Genomic DNA, 24,743 nt, shown 5'->3' with positions numbered 1-24,743 from the left:
TCGCCTCTCAACATGAGAAGACACCGTATTATCAGGCGCAGTCTTTTCGTGGACAAGCGGGCAAAAGGTTCCTCATTTCTGCCCCGTGACAGAGGGAGAGGAAAAAGGCTGCAGAAATCAGCCAGTTCCCAGGAACAGAAACCCTCTCCCGCCTCTGCCAAGCCCTCAGTATACGCTGGGGCTTTACAAGCAGAATCAGGCACGGTGGGGGGCCCGTCTCAATGAATTTCAGCGCGCAGTGGGCTCACTCGCAAGTAGACCCCTGGATCCTTCAGGTGATATCTCAGGGGTACAAATTAGAATTCGAGACGTCTCCCCCTCGCCGTTTCCTAAAGTCGGCTTTACCGATGTCTCCTTCTGACAGGGAGACAGTTTTGGAAGCCATTCACAAGCTGTATTCCCAGCAGGTGATAATCAAGATACCCCTCCTACAACAGGGAACGGGGTATTATTCCACACTGTTGTGGTACCGAAGCCGGACGGCTCGGTGAGACCGATTCTAAATCTAAAATCTTTGAACACTTACATACAGAGGTTCAAATTCAAGATTGAGTCACTCAGAGCAGTGATTGCGAACCTGGAAGAAGGGGACTACATGATGTCTCGGGACATCAAGGATGCTTACCTTCATGTCAAAATTTACCCTTCTCACCAAGGGTACCTCAGGTTTATGGTACAGAACTGTCACTATCAGTTCAGACGCTGCCGTATGGATGGTCCACGGCACCCCGGGTCTTTACCAAGGTAATGGCCGAAATGATGATATTCCTTCGAAGGAAGTGAATTTTAGTTATCCCTTACTTGGACAATTCCCTGATAAGGGTAAGATCCAGGGAACAGTTGGAGGTCGGTGTAGCACTATCTCAGGTAGTGTTGCGGCAGCACGATTGGATTCTCAATATTCCAAAATCGCACCTGGTTCCGACGACGTGTCTTCTGTTCCTAGGGATGATCCTGGACACAGTCCAGAAAAAGGTGTTTCTCCCGGAGGAGAAAGCCAGGGAGTTATCCGAGCTAGTCAGGAACCTCCTAAAACCGAGCCAAGTCTCAGTGCATCAATGCACAAGGGTTCTGGGTAAAATGGTGGCTTCCTACGAAGCAATCCCATTCGGCAGATTCCACGCAAGAACTTTCCAGTGGGACCTGCTGGACAAATGGTCCGGGTCGCATCTTCAGATGCATCAGCGGATAACCCTGTCACCAAGGACAAGGGTGTCCCTCCTGTGGTGGTTGCAGAGTGCTCATCTTCTAGAGGGCCGCAGATTAGGCATTCAGGACTGGGTCCTGGTGACCACGGATGCCAGCCTGCGAGGCTGGGGAGCAGTCACACAGGGAAGGAATATCCAGGGCTTATGGTCAAGCCTGGAGACATCACTTCACATAAATATCCTGAAGCTAAGGGACATTTACAATGCTCTAAGCTTAGCAAGACCTCTGCTTCAAGGTCAGCCGGTGTTGATCCAGTCGGACAACATCACGGCAGTCACCCACGTAAACAGACAGGGTGGCACAAGAAGCAGGAGGGCAATGACAGAAGCTGCAAGGATTTTTCGCTGGGCGGAAAATCATGTGATAGCACTGTCAGCAGTATTCATTCCGGGAGTGGACAACTGGGAAGCAGACTTCCTCAGCACGACCTCCACCCGGGAGAGTGGGGACTTCACCCAGAAGTCTTCCACATGATTAAAAACTCGACAGGTATTGCGCCAGGTCCAGGGACCCTCAGGCAATAAGCTGTAGACGCTCTGGTAACACCGTGGGTGTACCAGTCAGGGTATGTGTTCCCTCCTCTGCCTCTCATACCCAAGGTACTGAGATTGATAAGATGGAGAGGAGTAAGCACTATATTCGTGGTTCCGGATTGGCCAAGAAGGACTTGGTAACCGGAACTTCAAGAGATGCTCACGGAGGATCCGTGGCCTCTACCTCTAAGAAGGGACCTGCTCCAGCAAGGACCCTGTCTGTTCCAAGACTTACCGCGGCTGCGTTTGACGGCATGGCGGTTAAACGCCGGATCCTGAAGGAAAAAAGGCATTCCGGATGAAGTCATCCCTATCCTGATCAAAGCCAGGAAGGATGTAACCCAAAAACATTATCACCGCAATTGGCGAAAATATGTTGCGTGGTGCGAGGCCAGTAAGGCCCGACGGAGGAAATTCAACTGGGTCGATTCCTACATTTCCTGCAAACAGGAGTGTCTATGGGCCTGAAATTGGGGTCCATTAAGGTTCAAATTTCGGCCCTGTCAATTTTCTTCCAAAAAGAACTAGCTTCAGTCCCTGAAGTTCAGACGTTTGTAAAAGGGGTACTGCATATACAGCCTCCTTTTGTGCCTCCAGTGGCACTTTGGGATCTCAATGTAGTTTTGGGTTCCAAAAGTCACATTGGTTTGAACCACTTAAATCTGTGGAGTTAAAATATCTCACATGAAAAGTGGTCATGCTGTTGGCCCTGGCCTGGGCCAGGCGCGTGTCAGAATTGGCGGCTTTATCCTGAAAAAGCCCTTATCTGATTTTCCATTCGGACAGGGCGGAATTGAGGACTCGTCCTCAGTTTCTCCCCAAGGTGGTTTCAGCGTTTCACCTGAACCAACCTTTTTGTGGTGCCTGCGGCTACTAGGGACTTGGAGGCCTCCAAGTTGCTAGACGTTGTCAGTGCCCTGAAAATATATGTTTCCAGGACGGCTGGAGTCAGGAAATCTGACTCGCTGTTTATCCTGTATGCACCCAACAAGCTGGGTGCTCCTGCTTCTAAGCAGACTATTGCTCGTTGGATTTGTAGTACAATTCAGCTTGCACATTCTGTGGCAGGCCTGCCACAGCCAAAAATCTGTAAATGCCCACTCCACAAGGAAGGTGGGCTCATCTTGGGCGGCTGCCCGAGGGGTCTCGGCTTTACAACTTTGCCGAGCAGCTACTTGGTCAGGAGCAAATACGTTTGTAAAATTCTACAAAATTGATATCCTGGCTGAGGAGGACCTGGAGTTTTCTCATTTGGTGCTGCAGAGTTATCCGCACTCTCCCGCCCGTTTGGGAGCTTTGGTATAATCCCCATGGTCCTTACGGAGTCCCCAGCATCCACTAAGACGTTAGAGAAAATAAGAATTTACTTACCGATAATTCTATTTCTCATAGTCCGTAGTGGATGCTGGGCGCCCATCCCAAGTGCGGATTGTCTGCAATACTTGTACATAGTTATTGTTACAAAAATCGGGTTATTATTGTTGTGAGCCATCTTTCAGAGGCTCCTCTGTTATCATGCTGTTAACTGGGTTCAGATCACAGGTTATACGGTGTGATTGGTGTGGCTGGTATGAGTCTTACCCGGGATTCAAAATCCTTCCTTATTGTGTACGCTCGTCCGGGCACAGTATCCTAACTGAGGCTTGGAGGAGGGTCATAGGGGGAGGAGCCAGTGCACACCAGATAGTCCTAAAGCTTTCTTTAGATGTGCCCAGTCTCCTGCGGAGCCGCTATTCCCCATGGTCCTTACGGAGTCCCCAGCATCCACTACGGACTATGAGAAATAGAATTATCGGTAAGTAAATTCTTATTATTGTTAACTAAATCGGGTTATTGTTGTTGTGAGCCATCTTTCCAGAGGCTCCTCTGTTATCATGCTGTTAACTGGGTTCAGATCACAAGTTGTACGGTGTGATTGGTGTGGCTGGTATGAGTCTTACCCGGGATTCAAAATCCTTCCTTATTGTGTACGCTCGTCCGGGCACAGTATCCTAACTGAGGCTTGGAGGAGGGTCATAGGGGGAGGAGCCAGTGCACACCAGGTAGTCCTAAAGCTTTACTTTTGTGCCCAGTCTCCTGCGGAGCCGCTATTCCCCATGGTCCTTACGGAGTTCCCAGCATCCACTACGGACTACGAGAAATAGAATTATCGGTAAGTAAATTCTTATTTTTTGCTTTATGTTCTTCCACAACAAAAGAAAGCGCACCACTTTCAGATGCAGTCCTTTTGGCCGAATAAATACAAAAAAGGCAGAGGTTATTCCTTCCTTGCTAATAGAGGAAGAGGAAAAGGTAAAAGATCTCCGGCCGTGGCAGGTTCTCAGGAGCAGAAGGCCTCCCCGGCTTCTGCCAAATCCACCCCATGACGCTGGGGCTCCTCTGCTGGAGTCTGCACCGGTGGGGGCACGCCTCAAGCTCTTAAGTCAATTCTGGGCTCGTTCGGCCCTAGACCCATGGATTGTAGAAATAGTGTCCCAGGGGTACAAACTGGAGCTTCAAGACGTTCCCCCTTGACATTTTTCAAATCAGCCTTATGAGCTTCTCTTCCAAACAGGGAGGTAGTATGCGATGTAATACAAAAGTTGTGTCTAAATCAAGTTATTGTCAGGGTTCCCCCAGCACAACAGGGAGAAGGCTTTTATTCAAGCCTGTTTGTGGTCCCGAAGCCGGATGGCTCGGTCAGACCAATTCTGAACCGAAAGTCCCTAAATCTTTACCTGAAAAAATTCAAATTCAAGATGGAATCTCTCCGAGCAGTGATCTCCAGTCTCGAGGAAGGGGATTTTATGGTGTCGGTCGACATAAAGGATGCATTCTTACACATCCCCATATATCCTCTGCATCAGGCTTACCTGAGGTTTGCTACTCAGGATTGTCATTACCAATTTCAGACGCCGTTTGATCTGTCCACGGCTCAGAGGATTTTCACCAAGGTAATGGCGGTAATTATGGTCCTCCTTCGCAAGCAAGGAGTCGCGATTATCCCGTACCTGGACGATCTCCTGATAAAGGCGAGATCCAAAGACAAGCTGGAGCAGGACAGTGCGCTCTCCCTGACAGTACTGCAACAACATGGTTGGCTCGTAAACCTGCCGAAATCACAGTTGAATCCGACAAAGCGGCTGTTGTTTTTGGGAATGGTTCTGGACACAGAATTACAGAGAGTTTTTCTTCCAGAAGAGAAGGCTCTGGAAATTCAGAGTTTGGTAAAACAAATTCTGAAACCAGCAAGAGTATCAATGCACTCGGTTGCTGGGGAAGACGGTGGCGGCCTACAAGGCCATTCAGTTTGGCAGGTTCCATGCCAGAGTGTTTCAGTGGGACCTATTGGACAAGTGGTCCGGATCCCATCTGCACATGCACTGGAAAATAGTCCTATCCTCCAAGACCAGAATCTCACTCCTGTGGTGGCTGCACAGCTCTCACCTCCTAGAGGGACGCAGGTACGGGATCCAGGACTGGATCCTAGGAACCACGGATGCGAGTCTCCGAGGCTGGGGAGCAGTCACACAGGGGGAAACCTTCCAGGGAAAATGGTCAAGCCAGGAAGTTTGTCTACACATAAACGTTCTGGAGTTAAGGGCCATTTACAACGGCCTTCTTCAAGCGGAACATCTTCGCAATCTGCCCGTCCTGATACAGTCGGACAATATAACAGCAGTGGCGCACAGAAACCGCCAGGGTGGAACAAAGAGTAGGGTGGCAATGGTAGAGGCCACAAAAGTTCTCCGCTGGGCGGAAAGACATACAAGCGCTCTGTCAGCAGTCTTCATTCCAGGAGTGGACAACTGGGAAGCAGACTTCCTCAGCAGACACGATCTTCATCCAGGAGAGTGGAGTCTTCATCAAAAGGTCTTCGCAGAAGTGACAAGTCTTTGGGGAATTCCTCAAATAGACATGATGGCATCTCGCATCAACACGAAACTTCAGAGATATTGTTCCAGGTCGAGGGACCCTCAAGCAATAGCGGTAGACGCGCTGGTGACACCATGGGTGTTTCAGTCAGTGTACGTGTTTCCTCCGCTTCCACTCATTCCGTAGGTGCTAAAGATCATAAGAAGAACAAAGGTTCAAGTGATCCTCATTGCTCCAGACTGGCCAAGGAGGGCTTGGTATCCCGATCTTCAGGAATTACTCATAAGAGATCCCTGGCCTCTTCCTCTTCAAGAGGATCTGTTACAACAGGGGCCGTGCGTGTACCACGACTTACCGCGGCTGTTTGACGGCTTGGCGGTTGAGCGCCAGATCCTAGCCCGAAAGGGTATTCCCAATGAAGTTATTCCCACACTACTTCAGGCTAGGAAAGGAGTGACGTCTAAACATTATCACCGTATTTGGAGAAAATGTGTGTCTAGGTGTGAATCCAAGAAGGCTCCTACGGAAGAATTTCAGCTAGGGCGTTTTCTCCATTTCCTGCAAGCAGGTGTGGATGCGGGCCTAAAGTTAGGCTCGATTAAAGTACAAATTTTTGCCTGATCTGTTTTCTTTCAAAAACAATTGGCCTGTTTTCCGGAAGTTCAGACCTTCGTGAAATGAGTTTTGCACATCCAACCTCCCTTTGTGCCCCCAGTGGCACCATGGGATCTTAACGTGGTGTTGCATTTTCTTCAATCACATTGGTTTGAACCTTTACAGAAGGTTGAGTTGAAATTTCTCACGTGGAAAGTGGTCATACTATTGGCCTTGGCATCCGCAAGGCGGGTGTCTGAGTTAGTGGCTTTGTCTCACAAGAGTCCTTATTTAATCTTCCATGAAGATAGAGCAAAGTTGAGGACTCGTCAATAATTTCTGCCAAAGGTGGTTTCATTGTTCCACATGAACCAGCCTATTGTGGTACCAGTGGCTACTGATGCCTTCGCAGAGTCAAAACCCCTCGATGTTCTCAGGGCCTTGAAGATTTATGTCGCCAGAACGGCTCAACGTAGGAAAACAGAGGCTCTGTTTATCCTGTATGCTGCCAACAAGATTGGAATGCCTGCTTCCAAGCAGATTATTGCACGCTGGATCTGTAATACGATTCAACAGACTCATTCTCCGGCTGGATTGCCGTTACTGAAATCAGTAAAGGCCCACTCTACCAGGAAAGTGGGCTCCTCCTGGGCGGCTGCCCGCGGGGTCTCGGCATTACAACTCTGCCGAGCAGCTACTTGGTCGGGTTCAAACACTTTTGCAAAATTTTACAAGTTTGATACCCTGGCTGGTGAGGACCTCCTGTTTGGTCAAATGGTGCTGCAGAGTCATCCGCACTCTCCCGCCCATTCTAGAGCTTTGGTATAAACCCCATGGTTCTTAAAGCGTCCCCAGCATCCTCTAGGACGTATGAGAAAATAGGATTTTAATACCTAGCGTTAAATCCTTTTCTCTTAGTCCGTAGAGGATGCTGGGCGCCCGTCCCAGTGCGGACTAAATCTACAGTTATTAGTTATGTTTACACATGGGTTGTGTTATGTTGTAGTCAGCCTGTTGCTGACGTTGTTCATGCCGTTGACTGGAGTTTGTTTAATGCCATGTTGTACGGCGTGTTTGAGGTGTGAGCTGGTATGCGTCCCACCTTAGTTATCTATAAATCCTTTCCTCGAAATGTCCGTCTGCCTGGGCACAGTTCCTATAACTGGAGTCTGGAGGAGGGGCATAGAGGGAGGAGCCAGTTCACACCCCTTCAAAGTCTTAAAGTGCCCATGTCTCCTGCAGATCCCGTCTATACCCCATGGTTCTTGAAGCGTCCCCAGCATACTCTACAGACTAAGAGAAAAGGATTTACTGGTAGGTATTAAAATCATATTATATTTGTTATGTAGCTCAGTCTTTGTGGAATCCTCATTAATGCCAACGTTCTGGGCCTCTGCGGACCCTGTCATCAGGGCTGAGGAGAGAGAGCTAGTCCATTGTTGAGGATTCCACAAAGACTGTGAGCTACATAAATATATTATGCTTGTACTATTTATTCATTTTCTATAAAAAAAAGCTTTGAATTAAATCCTGGAGTGCCGTGCTTTCTGCCAGCTCATGCAGCTACCTGTACTGGATGGAGATATATAGGCACACCACTGCGCCAAAGCATCTCCAATCTCCATTGGGACCCACTGGTGGGTGAGGGAGTACTGTGGTTGTGCTATAAAGGTATGCTGATGTCTATTTTATAGTGATGACTGACTTGGAGTGCGTACACTTTGCTTGTGTATCTATATTACTATTGGGAAAAGCACCTGAGCACGCTGCTACGGTTTACCCTGAATGCTGGATAGCTACGTATGGTGTATGTGTGTATGTGTGTATATATATATATATATATATATATATTTATATATATATATATGTGTGTGTGTGTATATATGTGTGTGTGTATATATATATATGTGTGTGTATATATATGTGTATATATATATATGTGTGTGTAGGGGGGCACCAACATTTATCATGCCTACGGGCAACTGGGGTGAGCTTACGCCACTGTAGAGGAGACCTGCAGAGGGCTCGGAAGCCAGCTGCGGCAATGGCCCCATGTTCTGAACTTTAACCCAAACCCTTATAAAGTGCAGTTGTCCATTATCAGCTTATGTTATTGTATAGACTGTGCTAGATAATCATACTTGCCTGCCTGACCCTCTCCATGAGGGAGAAAATGCTCTGTTCCTGGACTTTCCTGGTAATGTATGATTGCCATCACCTGTGGTGAAACACCTTTCTTATCAATTAACTAGCTCACCACAGGTGATGGCAATCATACATTACCAGGAAAGTCCAGGAACAGAGCATTTTCTCCCTCATGGAGAGGGTCAGGCAGGCAAGTATGAAATAGTTTGAAGCTAACTGGGGTGCTATGGGCAAATGCACACGCAGGTGTCATTTATCTCCCCTGAATTGTTAAAGTTGCATCCGTGCTACCACACAGGGTACGTGAGGAGGGCAGCTAGGAGTATATCGCATGGAATAAATCCTCTGTCACTGGGCGCAGCTCTACAGTCCCGCACGCTACGTCTCCGATAATGTGGCGGAGTTAAGCGCGCTGTGCTAGACCCGGGGCGGTGACCCTGCCGCTTTCTCCTTCCGCAGCGACCTGGTGGGCGTGTCTTGGCGACGTCAGCTGGGCGGGGCCGATGTCCGTGGGAGACGGATGACGTTGCGCCGGGAGCGCGCTGTGTGGGTCACGCTGCGTGCGCGTATCATAATGTTGTGAATTGAAGTTGGTCGTTGTGTGTCTCGGGGCCGCGCCCGGGCCTTAAAGGGACAGAAACCGGGGCTCGCGGACGAGCTGCTCGTATTCGCCATACGGCACGCTCCCCGCATCCGGGGCTGGGAGGCGAGCGAAGAATCGCCCGTTACCCCCTTTCCCTTGAGTCCGACCTGCAAAGACCGGCAGTGTGAGGCCTGAGCCCGACAGGTGACACGAAGGCACCAGGTATGTCCCTAGCGTAATAGCGCTGTGTGTGTGACCCGGCTGCCACCTGCGGGCGGTACAGGGTGACATAGCTTTAATGTGGCTGCAGGATGTTGTTGTGACCGGTCAGCTCCTCCCCCCCCCCCCCCCCCCCCCCGACACACACACCGGTCACCCGGGTCACGTGTGTAGTAGCGCTAGCAGCACCTGGCTGATGTGTACCCTGCCGCACCCCCACCGTGCCCACGCACTGCCGGTGACCTGCACCTCGGGACAGGGTCGGCCGGCCGGCCCGGGGGTCCGCACGTGCTGGTCAGTGTGCGCTTGTTGTTGTCTGCTGCACGCTGCTGCCGCCGCCTCCCCCGCCCCTCCCGTCTCTGCCTTTGTGTCTCGGTGGGCCCGGTGCGTGCTAGTGTGTGTGCCGGGTGTATGGCGGGCGTGCTGGGGGAGTCCCTGAGCTCGGTCCCTTTGTTGCTTTGTTTCCTGCTGAGCACATGGCCTCACACTGGAGCCTGCTCTTAAAGCCACAGCCTGCCCCTGTGGGGTGGTCCCCTCTGGGCCGCATGGGTCACTGTCCTGTTGGATTTGGGAGGCAGGTTGCCACAAAGGGAGCATATTATATCTTCAGTTGTAATCACAGCGCATTGCTCTGATCCTGCCAAACTGTGCAGTAGGCAATAGTGCCTTTCCATTGTCACTACAAGATAAAACACCATGATCATCTCTCTGCACAGTTTTGTTGGTTATGTGCAATTTGTAGCCTTAATTATGACTTAGCATAGAGCCTTTAGCACAATATTTTTTTAAAAGCATAAGTTCAGACAGCACCTACCTGCCCATCCAGGGCCCACACATGTTCTACCATCAATAAAGTTTGTTTGTTTTATTTATTTATTTTTGCACTTCCTTCAAGGCTGCCACAACTACCCAGTCTTCTACATTTCTGGCCTGGGTTGCTATTATTGAGTGTTGCATAGGACCAGCTGTGTGTGTGGGTTTTTTTTTCTCTCAATTATAATCTCCAGTGTTCATGATTTCAAACGAATGTCCTTGGTGGCTTGCAAGTCAGATGTGTTAAGGCGGGTACACACGGGTGAGATAATGATTATGGCTGATTTTTGACTTTGCTATTTCCCTTGAACTCCCGGAGCCCAGAACCACCGATATTGACCATACACACGGTGCCATTTTGACTATATACGATTTTGCCTAGAGTAGAAACTAGATTGTACACTTTCTAGTCAAAATTGACCTGCCTGCAGAGTTTTTTTTTCTTGCAATACTGACCCAACGGGGAACGCATCTGTATCGCAAGGTGTATACACACGGTGCGATATACACTATTTCTCTGACGTCCTAGTGGATGCTGGGAACTCCGTAAGGACCATGGGGAATAGCGGGCTCCGAAGGAGGCTGGGCACTCTAGAAAGATCTTAGACTACCTGGTGTGCACTGGCTCCTCCCACTATGACCCTCCTCCAAGCCTCAGTTAGATTTCGTGCCCGGCCGAGGTTGGATGCACACTAGGGGCTCTCCTGAGCTCTTAGAAAGTTATAGTCTTAGAATTTGTTATTTTCAGTGAGACCTGCTGGCAACAGGCTCACTGCAGCGAGGGACTAAGGGGAGAAGAAGCGAACTCGCCTGCTTGCAGCCGGATTGGGCTTCTTAGGCTACTGGACACCATTAGCTCCAGAGGGATCGACCGCAGGCCCAGCCTTGATGTTCGGTCCCGGAGCCGCGCCGCCGTCCCCCTTACAGAGCCAGAAGCAAGAAGATGGTCCAGAAAATCGGCGGCATGAAGACATCCTGTCTTCACCAAGGTAGCGCACAGCACTGCAGCTGTGCGCCATTGCTCCTCATACACACTTCACACTCCGGTCACTGAGGGTGCAGGGCGCTGGGGGGGGGGGGGCGGGGCGCCCTGAGGCAGCAATAAAAACACCTTGGCTGGCTAAAATACCTCAATATATAGCCCCTGGGCCTATATATGAGGTAAATACCCCTGCCAGAATCCCATAAATAGCGGGAGAATACGCCACGAAAAAGGGGCGGAGCCTATCTCCTCAGCACACTGGCGCCATTTTTCCCTCACAGCTCGGCTGGAAGGAAGCTCCCTGGCTCTTCCCTGCAATTCTACAGTACAGTAAGAGGGAAAAGAGAGGGGGGGCATTAAAATTGGCACTGTATACAGTATATTATATTGAAAAGCAGCTATTAGGGACATAACTCAGTTAGTCCCTGTATATTATATTGAAAAGCAGCTATTAGGGACATAACTCAGTTAGTCCCTGTGTGTGTGTGTATATATATATATATATATATATATATATATAGCGCGCTCTAGTGTGTGCTGGCATACTCTTACTCTGTCCCCCCAAAGGGCTTTTGTGGGTCCTGTCCTCTGTTGGAGCATTCCCTGTGTGTGTGGAGTGTGTCGGTACGGCTGTGTCGACATGTTTGAGGAGGATAATGATGTGGAGGGGGAGCAGATGCCTTTAGCAGGGATGTCACCCCCTGGGGGTCAGACACCTGAGTGGATGGTATTATGGCAGGAAATGAGTGCACGTATAGACTCCTTACATAAAAAATTTGACGACATGCCGACTGTGGGACAGCCGAGTCTTCAGCTCGTGCCTGTCCAGGTGTCTCAAAAGTCATCAGGGGCTCTGAAACGCCCGCTATCTCAGGTGGCACAAGTAGATGTCGACACGGATACTGACAGTGTCGACGACGATGAGTCAAATTTAATGCCCGTTAAGGCCATTCACTGCATGATTGAGGCAATGAGAGGTGTTAAATATTTCTGATTTACATCCAAGTACCACAAAAAAGGGTATTATGTTTGGGGAGAAAAAAAAAAACTACCTGTAGTTTTTCTCCCATCAGATGAATTAAATGAAGTGTGTGAAGAAGCGTGGGCTTCCCCTGATAAGAAATTGGTAATTCCTAAGAAGCTACTAATGGCGTTCCCTTTCCCGCCAGAGGATAGGTTACGTTGGGAAACACCACCGAAGGTGGATAAAGCGCTCACACGTTTGTCTAAAAAGGTGGCACTACCGTCCCAGGATACGGCCGCCCTTAAGGAACCTGTTGATAGAAAGCAGGAGGCGATCCTGAAGTCTGTATATACACACTCAGGCATTATACTCAGACCAGCTATTGCGTCAGCATGGATGTGCAGTGCTGCCGCTGCGTGGTCAGAAACTGTCAGAAGATATTGACACGTTAGACAGAGACACGATCCTGCTAACAATTGACCATATCAAAGACTCAGTCTTATACATGAGAGATGCACAGAGGGAAATCTGCCGGCTGGCATCTAAAGTAAGTGCATTATCCATCTCTGCTAGGAGATGCTTATGGACTCGCCAGTGGACTGGAGATGCAGATTCCAAAAGGCACATGGAAGTTTTGCCTTATAAGGGGGAGGAATTATTTGGGGATGGTCTCTCCGACCTAGTTTCCACAGCAACGTCTGGGAAGTCAGCATTTTTACCCCATGTCCCCTCACAGCCTAAGAAGGCGCCATTTTATCAGGTTCAGTCCTTTCGGTCCCAGAAAAATAAGCGGGGAAAAGGAGGGTCTTTTCTGTCAAGAGGCAGAGGGAAAAGGCTGCAGCAAACAGCAGGTTCCCAGGAACAAAAGTCCTCCCCCGCTTCCTCTTCCAAGTCCGGAGCCAGGTACGGTGGGGGCCCGCCTCAGGAATTTCAGCCATCAGTGGGCTCGCTCACAGGTGGATCCCTGGATCCTTCAAATAGTATCTCAGGGATACAGGCTGGAATTCGAGGCGACTCCACCCCGCCGTTTCCTCAAATCCGCCTTGCCGATTGCTCCCTCAGACAGGGAGGCGGTGCTAGCAGCGATTCACAAGCTGTATTCCCAGCAGGTGATAATCAAGGTACCCCTACTTCAACAAGGCCGGGGTTACTATTCCACACTATTTGTGGTGCCGAAACCGGACGGTTCGGTGAGACCCATTTTAAATTTGAAATCCTTGAACACATACATAAAAAAATTCAAGATGGAATCGCTCAGGGCGGTTATTGCAAGCCTGGACGAGGGGGATTACATGGTATCCCTGGACATCAAGGATGCTTACCTGCATGTCCCCATTTACAATTCTCACCAGGAGTACCTCAGATTTGTGGTACAGGATTGCCATTACCAATTCCAGACGCTGCCGTTTGGACTCTCCACGGCACCGAGGGTATTTACCAAGGTTATGGCGGAAATGATGATACTCCTTCGAAAAAAGGGAGTTTTAATTATCCCATACTTGGACGATCTCCTAATAAAGGCACGATCCAAGGAACAGTTGTTAGTGGGAGTAGCACTATCTCAGGAAGTGCTGAGCCAGCACGGTTGGATTCTGAATATCCCAAAGTCACAGCTGGTCCCCACGACACGTCTAATGTTCCTGGGAATGATTCTGGACACGGCCCAGAAAAAAGTGTTTCTCCCGGAGGAGAAAGCCAGGGAGTTGTCTTCTCTAGTCAGAGACCTCCTAAAACCAAAACAGATATCGGTGCATCACTGCACGCGGGTCCTGGGAAAGATGGTAGCTTCTTACGAAGCAATTCCATTCGGCAGGTTCCATGCCAGAATTTTTCAGTGGGACCTGTTGGACAAGTGGTCCGGATCGCATCTTCAGATGCATCGTTTAATAACCCTGTCTCCACGAACCAGGGTGTCTCTTCTGTGGTGGCTGCACAGTGCTCATCTTCTGGAGGGCAGATTCGGCATACAGGACTGGGTCCTGGTGACCTCGGATGCCAGCCTACGAGGCTGGGGGGCAGTCACAAAGGGAAGAAATTTCCAAGGACTATGGTCAAGTCAGGAGACTGCCCTTCACATAAATATTCTGGAACTAAGGGCCATTTACAATGCCCTAAGTCAAGCAAAATCCCTGCTCCTACACCAGCCGGTGCTGATCCAGTCAGACAACATCACGGCAGTCGCCCATGTGAATCGACAGGGCGGCACAAGAAGCAGGACGGCGATGGCAGAAGCCACAAAAATTCTCCGATGGGCGGAGAATCATGTACTAGCACTGTCAGCAGTGTTCATCCCGGGAGTGGACAACTGGGAAGCAGACTTTCTCAGCAGGCACGACCTCCACCCGGGAGAGTGGGGACTTCATCCAGAAGTCTTCCAAATGATTGTAAATCAATGGGGTCGTCCACAGGTGGACATGATGGTGTCCCGCCTAAACAAAAAACTAGAGAAGTATTGCGCCAGGTCAAGAGACCCTCAGGCGATAGCTGTGGACGCTCTAGTGACACCGTGGGTGTACCGGTCAGTTTATGTGTTCCCTCCTCTACCTCTCATACCAAAGGTATTGAGAATAATAAGAAAGCGAGGAGTAAACACAATTCTCGTGGTTCCGGATTGGCCGAGAAGAGCGTGGTACCCGGAACTTCAAGAGATGATCTCAGAGGACCCGTGGTCTCTGCCGCTCAGACAGGACCTGCTGCAGCAGGGCCCCTGTCTGTTCCAAGACTTACCGGGGCTGCGTTTGACGGCATGGCGGTTGAACGCCGGATCCTAAAGGAAAAGGGCATTCCGGAGGAAGTCATTCCTACGCTTATTAAAGCCAGGAAAGATGTTACGGCAAAGCATTATCACCGCATATGGCGGAAATATGTTGCATGGTGCGAGGCCAAAAAGGCCCCAACAGAGGAATTTCAACTAGGTCGATTTCTGCATTTCCTGCTAGCAGGAGTGAATATGGGCCTAAAACTGGGCTCCATTAAGGTACAGATCTCGGCTCTGTCAATTTTCTTTCAAAAAGAACTAGCTTCAGTACCTGAAGTTCAGACATTTGTGAAAGGAGTGCTGCATATTCAGCCCCCATTTGTGCCTCCTGTGGCACCTTGGGATCTCAACGTGATGTTGAGTTTCTTAAAATCACATTGGTTTGAGCCACTAAAAACCGTGGATCTGAAATATCTCACGTGGAAAGTGGTCATGTTATTGGCCTTGGCTTCAGCCAGGCGAGTGTCAGAGTTGGCGGCTTTATCATGTAAAAGCCCTTATCTGATTTTCCATATGGATAGGGCAGAATTGAGGACTCGTCCCCAGTTTCTCCCTAAGGTGGTGTCAGCGTTTCACCTGAACCAGCCTATTGTGGTGCCTGCGGCTACTAAGGATTTGGAGGACTCCAAGTTGCTAGACGTTGTCAGGGCCCTGAAAATATATGTTTCCAGGACGGCTGCAGTCAGAAAATCTGACTCGCTGTTTATCCTGTATGCACCCAACAAGCTGGGTGCTCCTGCTTCTAAGCAGACTATTGCTCGTTGGATTTGTAGTACAATTCAGCTTGCACATACTGTGGCAGGCCTGCCACAGCCAAAATCTGTCAATGCCCATTCCACAAGGAAGGTGGGCTCATCTTGGGCGGCTGCCCGAGGGGTCTCGGCTTTACAACTTTGCCGAGCTGCTACTTGGTCAGGGGCAAACACGTTTGCAAAATTCTATAAATTTGATACCCTGGCTGAGGAGGACCTGGAGTTCTCTCATTCGGTGCTGCAGAGTCATCCGCACTCTCCCGCCTGTTTGGGAGCTTTGGTATAATCCCCATGGTCCTTACGGAGTTCCCAGCATCCACTAGGACGTCAGAGAATATAAGAATTTACTCACCGGTAATTCTATTTCTCGTAGTCCGTAGTGGATGCTGGGCGCCCATCCCAAGTGCGGTTTATCTGCAATACTTGTACATAGTTATTGTTACAAAAAATCGGGTTATTATTGTTGTGAGCCATCTTTTCAGAGGCTCCTCTGTTATCATGCTGTTAACTGGGTTCAGATCACAAGTTGTACGGTGTGATTGGTGTGGCTGGTATGAGTCTTACCCGGGATTCAAAATCCTTCCTTATTGTGTACGCTCGTCCGGGCACAGTACCTAACTGAGGCTTGGAGGAGGGTCATAGTGGGAGGAGCCAGTGCACACCAGGTAGTCTAAGATCTTTCTAGAGTGCCCAGCCTCCTTCGGAGCCCGCTATTCCCCATGGTCCTTACGGAGTTCCCAGCATCCACTACGGACTACGAGAAATAGAATTACCGGTGAGTAAATTCTTATTTTTTTACTTGCGATACTGATTATAAAGTCAATATCGCAAGCAAAATTGCAGCATGTGATCTAGAGATTAAGATATAGCAGCTGTTGCTAGAGAAAGGCACCTTAGGAGATAAATAATGTTGTGTAAATTTCATATATGGCATGTTAATGCTGTCTGACCGAAAATTGGTTCCATGAAGCTAATCTATAAGATTCCAAACACACTTATGTCCCCCCTTCAGAACCCAATTCAAGCTCCTCACATTCAGTACTCTCTGACCTCATCTCCCTTTATATTCCTGCCCGCTATTACTTCACTCCACAAATGACTGCTGCCTCTCCTGCCAACTCCCAAGAGTTTGACGGTTCTGCTTCCCACCACTGGAACTAGATATAAAACTTCGAATGGCATCTTAAGACCCACTTCTGTATCCAAACCTGCCAGCTCTCCTCCTGGCTCCCCTGTGTGTCACCCCTGACTGTCTCCCACACTACTTTTAAGCTGGGTAGGCACTAGGCAACGAATGGCCGTTATATTCCGAGCCCCCTCTGACTGGCTCGGAATATAACTGCCATTCGTAACCCCAATATGTCTGTGAACAACGTTCTTCACGGATATATTATGTCTGCTGTGCAGCATGGCTGTTGGCAATATACTGTATCTAAAGATTTATTGGTGCAACTGGCTGTGTGTGTGAGCGGTCTAACGACTGCACGTACATTTGCTGCAGGAGTGGACATCACAACTGGGTGGGCAAAATTCAAATGTCTACCCATCTGGGTGTCCTGGCCGATCGGTAAATGTATGCTTACCTGAATCTGCCACTCTGTCTGCGCGACGGCTGGTTCACCGACATGTCTGTCAGGTTTGTACAAAACCTTGATTTTAAGCTCTCAAGAGCTGGGCCCTCTTCCCTCTTGTGCTTTTCCTTAACTCACTTATGCCATCATGTTCTCTTTCCAACAATGGCACCAAACCTTTGGGTTTAGCTGTCCTGCTGCTGATTAGGATCTTATGATCTTATCCAGCAATTTTTTTTAAAGCTTGTCCTTGTTCTGCAATGTTTTGTACTGTAAACCTATAGATTTTTTTCTCATACGTCCTAGAGGATGCTGGGGATGCTTCAAGAACCATGGGGTATAGACGGGATCCGCAGGAGACATGGGCACACTATAAAACTTTGAATGGATGTGAACTGGCTCCTCCCTCTATGACCCTCTTCCAGACTCCAGTTAGATTCTGTGCCCAGTGAGACTGGATGCACACTGAGGAGCTCTCCTGAGTTTCTCAGAAAAATACTTTATTTAGTTTTGTTATTTTCAGGGAGACCTGCTGGCTACAGGCTCCCTGCATCGTGGGACTGAGGGGAGAGAAGCAGACCTACTTCTTCAGAGTTCAAGGGCTCTGCTTCTTAGGCTACTGGACACCATTAGCTCCAGAGGGTTAGATCACAACGGTACGCCTAGCTGCTTGTTCCCAGAGCCGCGCCGTTGCCCCCTCACAAAAGCCGGAAGATAGAAGCCGGGTGAGTATGAGAAGGCAGAAGACTTCAGTGACTGCAAAAGAGGTACAGCGCAGCAGCTGCGCGCCATGCTCCCACGCTTAAAACGGCACTGCCGGGCGCAGGGGGGGGGGGGCGCCTTGGGCAGAATGATACCTCAGATCAGACTGGCATGTATAGTAACAGTGCTCCGCCCACTAGTTCAGGGACCCCCGCCAGTATAATCAGTATTTTGAGCGGGATTGAAGCGCGCCATGTAGGGGGCGTGGCTTAGCCGCACAGCTCTGACCAGCGCCATCTTCTCTCTCCTCAGAAGCTGCAGAGACGCTGACCCTGTCCTCCGCAATGCTGTACAAGTAACAGGGTGAAAAATGGGGGGGGGGGGGGGCACAGGCAATTTAGTGCTGATTGATTATATTAAAAGCGCTAGCAGGGCTGGGCAGTCACCAGACTGGCCTCAGTACCGAGATAGGCGCTGGGTGTGAGCTGGCAGCTCTCTCTGTGTCCCTCTTGCAGGCTTTATTGTTGGTCTGTCTCCTATAGCCCCAGTGTGCTTGTGGCTGTCGGTACGTGTGTGTCGACATGTCTGAGGCGGAATGCTCTTCCCAGGAGGAGGCTGGAGTGGGGACAGAAAATACTGTGGGAGTGGCTGTGTCGGCACTGCCGACGGATGATTGGGTGAATATGTTGAGTGTTTTAAATGAAAATGTGACAAAATTGACTGAGATTTGATAAATCTGAGTTTAAGAACCAAACATGGAGAAAATCCATGGAAGATGCTTTGTCACAGACCCAGACCCCTTCGGGGTCGCAGAAATGTGCATTTGCCCAGATGATAGTTACAGATACCGACACGGACTCTGATTCCAGTGACGACTATAGTGATGCCAGATTACATCCAAAACTGGCCAAGAGTATTCGGTACATGATTGTGGCGATAAAGGACGTACTACATATTACTGAGGACCCTGCTGTCCCTGATACAAGGGTCTGTATGTTTAAAGGAAAGAAACCTGAGGTAACGTTTCCTCCCTCTCATGAACTGAACACACTTTTTGAAAAGGCTTGGGAAAATCGTGACAAAAAGATACATGTTCCCAAAAGAATTCCAGTGGCATATCCGTTCCCCTCTGGGGACAGGGAAAGGTGGGAGTCAATCCCCACGGTAGACAAAGCTTTATTGCGTCTATCCAAAAAGGTGGCGCTTCCGTCCCCTGACACGGTAGCCCTAAAGGATCCTGCGGATCGTAAGCAGAAAAATACGCTAAAATCCATTTGTCACTACAGGGTTGCTACTCAGGCCTGCCGTTGCTGCGGTATGGGTGAGTAGCGCTATTGAAAACAGGGGCAGATAACTTGTCATCTGAGGTAGATTCCCTAGACAGGGATAGTGTACTTTTGACTCTGGGTCACATCAGGAACGCTGCAGCATATTTAAAAGAAGCTGTAAGGGATATTGGCCTTTTGGGTTCGAGGGCCAATGCCATGGCGGTCTCTGCAAGGAGAGCGTTGTGGTTACATCAATGGAATGCTGATGCTGACTCTAAGAAGGCGATGGAGGCTCTATTGTTTAATGGTAGGGTTTTGTGTGGTGACTGCCTCACTGACCTGGTGTCTACGACTACCGCGGGTAAGTCTTCCTTTTTACCTTATGTCCCTGCGCAGCAGAAGAAATCACCTCATTATCAGATGCAGTCCTTTCGGCCCAATAGATTAAAAAAAAGGACGTGGGTCCTCCTTCCTTGCTGCAAGGGGGAGAGGTCGGGGAAAAAGGTCACAGGCTGTGGCAAGTTCCCAGGAGCAGAAGTCCTCTTCGGCTTCTACCAAATCCACCTCATGACGCTGGGGCTCCTCTGCAGGAGTCCGCACCTGTGGGGGCACGTTTTAAGCTCTTCAGCCATTTCTGGGTACTCTTGGACTTGGATAGTAGACATTGTAACCCAGGGGTACAAGTTAGAGTTTCAAGACGTGCCCCCTCACCGATTTTTCAAATCGGCTTTGCCAGCATCTCTTCCAGAAAGAGAGATAGTAAGCGCTGCGATACTAAAGTTGTGTCAAAATCAAGTGATTGTCACGGTACCACCGTCTCAACAGGGGGAAGGTTTTTATTCGAGCCTGCTTGTGGTCCCGAAGCCGGATGGCTCAGTCAGACCGATTCTAAACCTAAAATCACCCCTCAATTTCTTTCTGAAAAGATTCAAGTTCAAGATGGAGTATCTACGAGCAGTGATCTCCAGTCTGGAGGAGGGGGATTTTATGGTGTCGATCGACATAAAAGATGCCTACTTACATGTCCCCCATATATCCTCCACATCAGGCTTAACTGAGATTTGCTGTGCAGGATTGTTATTACCAGTTTCAGACGTTGCCGTTTGGTCTGTCCACGGCTCCAAGGATTTTCGCCAAAGTAATGGCGGAAATGATGGTTCTCCTGCGCAAGCAGGGTATCACAATTATCCCGTACTTGGACGATCTCCTGATAAAGGCAAGGTCCAAGGAGCAATTGTTGAAGAATGTTGCTCTTTCACTGATGATTCTGCAACAACACGGTTGGCTCCTAAATTTGCCAAAATCACAGTTGGATCCGACAACACGGCTGTCGTTCCTGGGTATGATTCTGGATACAGAATTGCAGAGAGTTTTTCTTCCAGTGGAAAAAGCTCTGGAAATACAGAACATGGTAAAACAGATTCTGAAACCGGCAAAGGTGTCAGTTCTTCACTGCACTCGGTTGCTGGGGAAGATGGTGGCGGCCTATGAGGCCATTCCGTATGGCAGGTTCCATGCCAGGGTGTTTCAGTGGAACCTGCTGGACCAGTGGTCCGGGTCTCACCTGGACATGCCTGGAAAATAATTCTATCTCCCAGGACCAGAATTTCCCTTCTGTGGTGGCTGCACAGTTCTCACCTTCTGGAGGGACGCAGGTTCGGGATTCAACTGGATCCTGGTGACTACAGATGCAAGCCTCCGAGGCTGGGGAGCAGTCACACAGGGAAGAAATTTTCAGGGAAAGTGGTCAGGCCAGGAAGCTTGTCTACACATAAACATTCTGGAATTAAGAGCCATCTACAACGGCATACTGCAAGCAGAACATCATCTTCGGGGTCTGCCGGTCTTGATTCAGTCAGACAACGTGACAGCAGTGGCGTACATAATCCGCCAAGGCGGTACAAAGAGCAAAGCGGCGATGGCCGAGGCCACGAAGGTTCTTCGCTGGGCGGAAAGACATGCCAGCGCTCTGTCAGCGGTCTTCATTCCAGGAGTGGACAACTGGGAAGCAGACTTCCTCAGCAGACAAGATCTCCATCCAGGAGAGTGGGGTCTTCATCAAGAGGTCTTTGCAGAAGCGAGAAGTCGTTGGGGAGTTCCTCAAGTGGACATGATGGCGTTCCGCCTCAACAAGAAACTTCAGAGATATTGTTCCAGGTCAAGGGACCTTCAAGCGATAGCGGTTGACGACCTAGTGACACCGTGGGTGTTTCAGTCCGTCTATATGTTCCCTCCACTTCTACTCATTCCAAAGGTGATAAAAATTATAAGAACAACAAGGGTTCAGGCGATCCTCATTGTTCCGGATTGGCCAAAAAGAGCCTGGTATCCAGATCTTCAGGAGTTGCTCATAGAAGATCCCTGGACTCTTCCTCTTTGGGAGGACCTGTTACAACAGGGGCCGTGCGTGTATCGGGACTTACCGCGGCTGCGTTTAATGGCGTGGTGGTTGAACGCCAAATCCTAGCCCAAAAGGGTATTCCCAGTGAAGTCATTCCTACACTACTTCAGGCTAGAAAAGAAGTAGCGGCAAAGCATTACCACCGTATTTGGAGAAAATGTGTCTTGGTGTGAATCCAAGAAGGCTCCTACGGAAGAATTTCACCTGGGACGTTTGCTCCATTTCCTACAAGCAGGTGTGGATGCGGGCCTAAAGTTAGGCTCCATTAAAGTACAGATTTCGGCCTTGTCGGTCTTTTTTCAAAAAGAATTGGCCTCCCTTCCAGAAGTTCAGACCTTCGTAAAAGGCGTGCTGCACATCCAACCTCCCTTTGTGCCCCCAGTGGCACCATGGGACCTTAATGTGGTGTTGCAATTTTTGCAATCACATTGGTTTGAACCTTTGCGCAAGGTTGAGTTAAAAATCCTTACTTGGAAAGTGGTCATGTTGTTGGCCTTGGCGTCTGCAAGGCGAGTGTCTGAGTTGGCGTCTTTGTCTCACAAAAGCCCCTATTTGATTTTCCATGCTGATAGAGCGGCGTTGAGAACTCGTCAGCAATTTCTGCCTAAAGTGGTTTCATCATTTCATGTTAACCAGCCAATTGTGGTGCCAGTGGCTACTGACTCCTTGGCGGAGTCAAAGTCTTTCGATGTGGTCAGAGCTTTGAAGATCTATGTCGCCAGAACGGCGCAGATTAGGAAAACAGAGGCTCTGTTTGTCCTGTGTGCTCCCAACAAGATTGGGGCTCCTGCTTCTAAGCAGACTATTGCGCGCTGGATTTGTAATACGATTCAGCAGGCTCATTCTACGGCAGGATTGCCGTTACCGAAATCGGTGAAAGCCCATTCTACCAGAAAGGTGTGCTCATCCTGGGCGGCTGCCCTGGGAGTCTCAGCGTTACAACTTTGCCGAGCTGCTACTTGGTCGGGTTCAAACCCGGCTGAGGAGGACCTCTTGTTTGGTCAATCGGTGCTGCAGAGTCATCCGCACTCTCCCGCCCGTTCTGGAGCTTTGGTATAATCCCCATGGTTCTTGAAGCATCCCCAGCATTCTCTATGACGTATGAGAAAATAGGATTTTAATACCTACCGGTAAATCCTTTTCTCTTAGTCCGTAGAGGATGCTGGGCGCCCGCCCCAGTGCGGGCTGTGTCTGCAGTTTGACTGAACGCAACATGAGCGTAACTATAACCAATCTGTGACTGTTGTTGGTCATGCCGTTGCATGCGTTGTTGTTGAATGCCATGTTGTATGGCCTGTTAGTGGTGTGAGCTGGAATGTATCTCACCTTAGTTTAAAATAATTAAAAAATACTTTTCCTCGAAATGTCCGTCTCCCTGGGCACAGTTCCTATAACTGGAGTCTGGAGGAGGGGCATAGAGGGAGGAGCCAGTTCACACCCATTCAAAGTCTTATAGTGTACCCATGTCTCCTGCGGATCCCGTTTATACCCCATGGTTCTTGAAGCATCCCCAGCATCCTGTACGGACTAAGAGAAAAGGATTTACCGGTAGGTATTAAAATCCTATATTTTAATTCATTCTATTCCTTATGTACAATGTAAGGTGCTACAGACCTCTTGTGGCATATAATTGAAATGATAATAAAAGATGGCTTGATTTGAGAGATTAAAAATGATCTGTTTTTTATTTTTTTATATGGTAGAGATTAACTGCATCTGTAGAGGAATCTTATGGCTAAAGGGGGGTACACACGGGGAGATGTGTGCTGAGCGATCTATCGCAGAACGTTTAGCAAATATCTCTCCCCCCGCTCAGCACAGTGCTTTACCCAGTGGTGAAGTGAGCGATCTGACTGGGTTGTGTCTGCATGCAGTCCAATCGCTATCGCTATGGGGCGTACACACGGAGCAATGGCCCTCATTCCGAGTTGTTCGCTCGTTATTTTCCTTCGCATCGGTGCGATTTTCCGCTAACTGCGCAATGTTCGCGCTGCGTCAAGTAAATTTGCTAAGAAGTTTGGTATTTTACTCACGGCATTACGAGGCTTTTTCTTCGTTACGGTGATCGGAGTGTGATTGACAGGAAGTGGGTGTTTCTGGGCGGAAACTGGCCGTTTTATGGGTGTTTGAAAAAACGCTGCAGTTTCTGGGAAAAACGCGGGAGTGGCTGGAGAAACGGGGGAGTGTCTGGGCGAACGCTGGGTGTGTTTGTGACGTCAAACCAGGAACGAAACTGACTGAACTGATCGCACAGTGGCAGAGTAAGTGTCGAGCTACTCAGAAACTGCTAAGAAATGTTTATTCGCAATTTTGCTAATCTTTCATTCGCAATTCTGCTAAGCTAAGATACACTCCCAGAGGGCGGCGGCTTAGCGTGTGCACTGCTGCGAAAAGCGGCTAGCGAGCGAACAACTCGGAATGAGGGCCAATGTGTTAGTCTTTTTCTAAGCAATCTAGTTAGATTGCTTAGAATTTAGGCATACACAAGTACGTGTACCCTCCTTAAGGGGGAAAGTTTTTTTTTTGGCCACCTAAAGTAATATAAACTCTGTGGGGTATATTCAATTAGGGTCGAAAACTGCCGTCTGTCGAAAAGACGTCAGATTCCGACTTTTTAAGGTCAAATAGTGATTCGACCTATTCAGTCCCATCAGTTTTTATTCGAGAAGTCGTATAGTACGTGAATCGGCGTTATAGCTTCCGATTCATGTACTTTTGAGTGAAACAGGGCCAAATTCGACAGGATTTGGCCCGTTTCCGACCATCTCAGTCCAACATAAAAAAATGTCGGACTGAGAGATGTGGGACCCAGAGGAGTAGAGGGGGGGTGGGAAAGACGGGGGACAGCTGCAGGGCATACAGGGGAGAGCAGCGCTACAGCGCTGCAGCAGGATGTTTCACAGCCGCGCGCCGCTCACGGCAGCGTCCACCCGGCTCCAGCAAGTGAGATCACGCTTGCTGGAGCCGGGTGGACACTGCCATGAGGTCGGGCGGCTGTGAGACGTCCTTCTGCAGCGCTACTGTAACGCGGCTGTCCATGCTGGTCTCCCCATGGCTCCCCCCCAAATGCATGTCGGAATGGATCTGACCCTAATTTAATATACCCCTGTATCTGATCAGTGTAGGGTTCATGCCTGTGAAACATTTTCTGACCTGTATCAGTAGAAGTTAGGATCCCAGTGCATGTCTCCTGAGATTTGGTTCTTCAGTGATCATACTGAACAGTCAGATCTTAATGTCAGTTGACAGCTTAATAGTCATTTTGATTTTTGGCTGTGCAAGGATAACATATTTGTAATAAGTTGTGCATGTGCTTCATTAAGTAGCTGTTCCAATTCAGTGTCTCTCACTCTCTGACAATGACATCCTTTTATTGCTGGCTACTAGCTAGTAT

The 24,743-nt window shown here is 49.2% G+C and overlaps 1 protein-coding gene across 2 annotated transcripts in view; it reads left to right on the top strand.

Annotated features, from left to right (window-relative positions):
* Nucleotides 1-24,743, top strand: part of RNF44 (ring finger protein 44) — a 207,119-nt gene that overhangs the window by 74,676 nt on the left and 107,700 nt on the right. The window contains exon 1 of one of the 2 annotated variants that reach the window (XM_063927911.1): nucleotides 8,904-9,141. The exons of the other annotated variant lie outside the window; for it this stretch is intronic. The gene's annotated coding sequence lies outside the window, so the exon portion shown is untranslated. Of the gene's footprint in view, nucleotides 1-8,903; nucleotides 9,142-24,743 lie in introns of those variants that run through there. 2 annotated transcript variants of the gene reach the window in all.

The sequence above is a fragment of the Pseudophryne corroboree genome, chromosome 6 (assembly GCF_028390025.1).
Source record: "Pseudophryne corroboree isolate aPseCor3 chromosome 6, aPseCor3.hap2, whole genome shotgun sequence".
NCBI classification, from domain to species: Eukaryota; Metazoa; Chordata; class Amphibia; order Anura; family Myobatrachidae; genus Pseudophryne; species Pseudophryne corroboree.
This window is presented reverse-complemented; position numbering and strand designations above follow the sequence as displayed.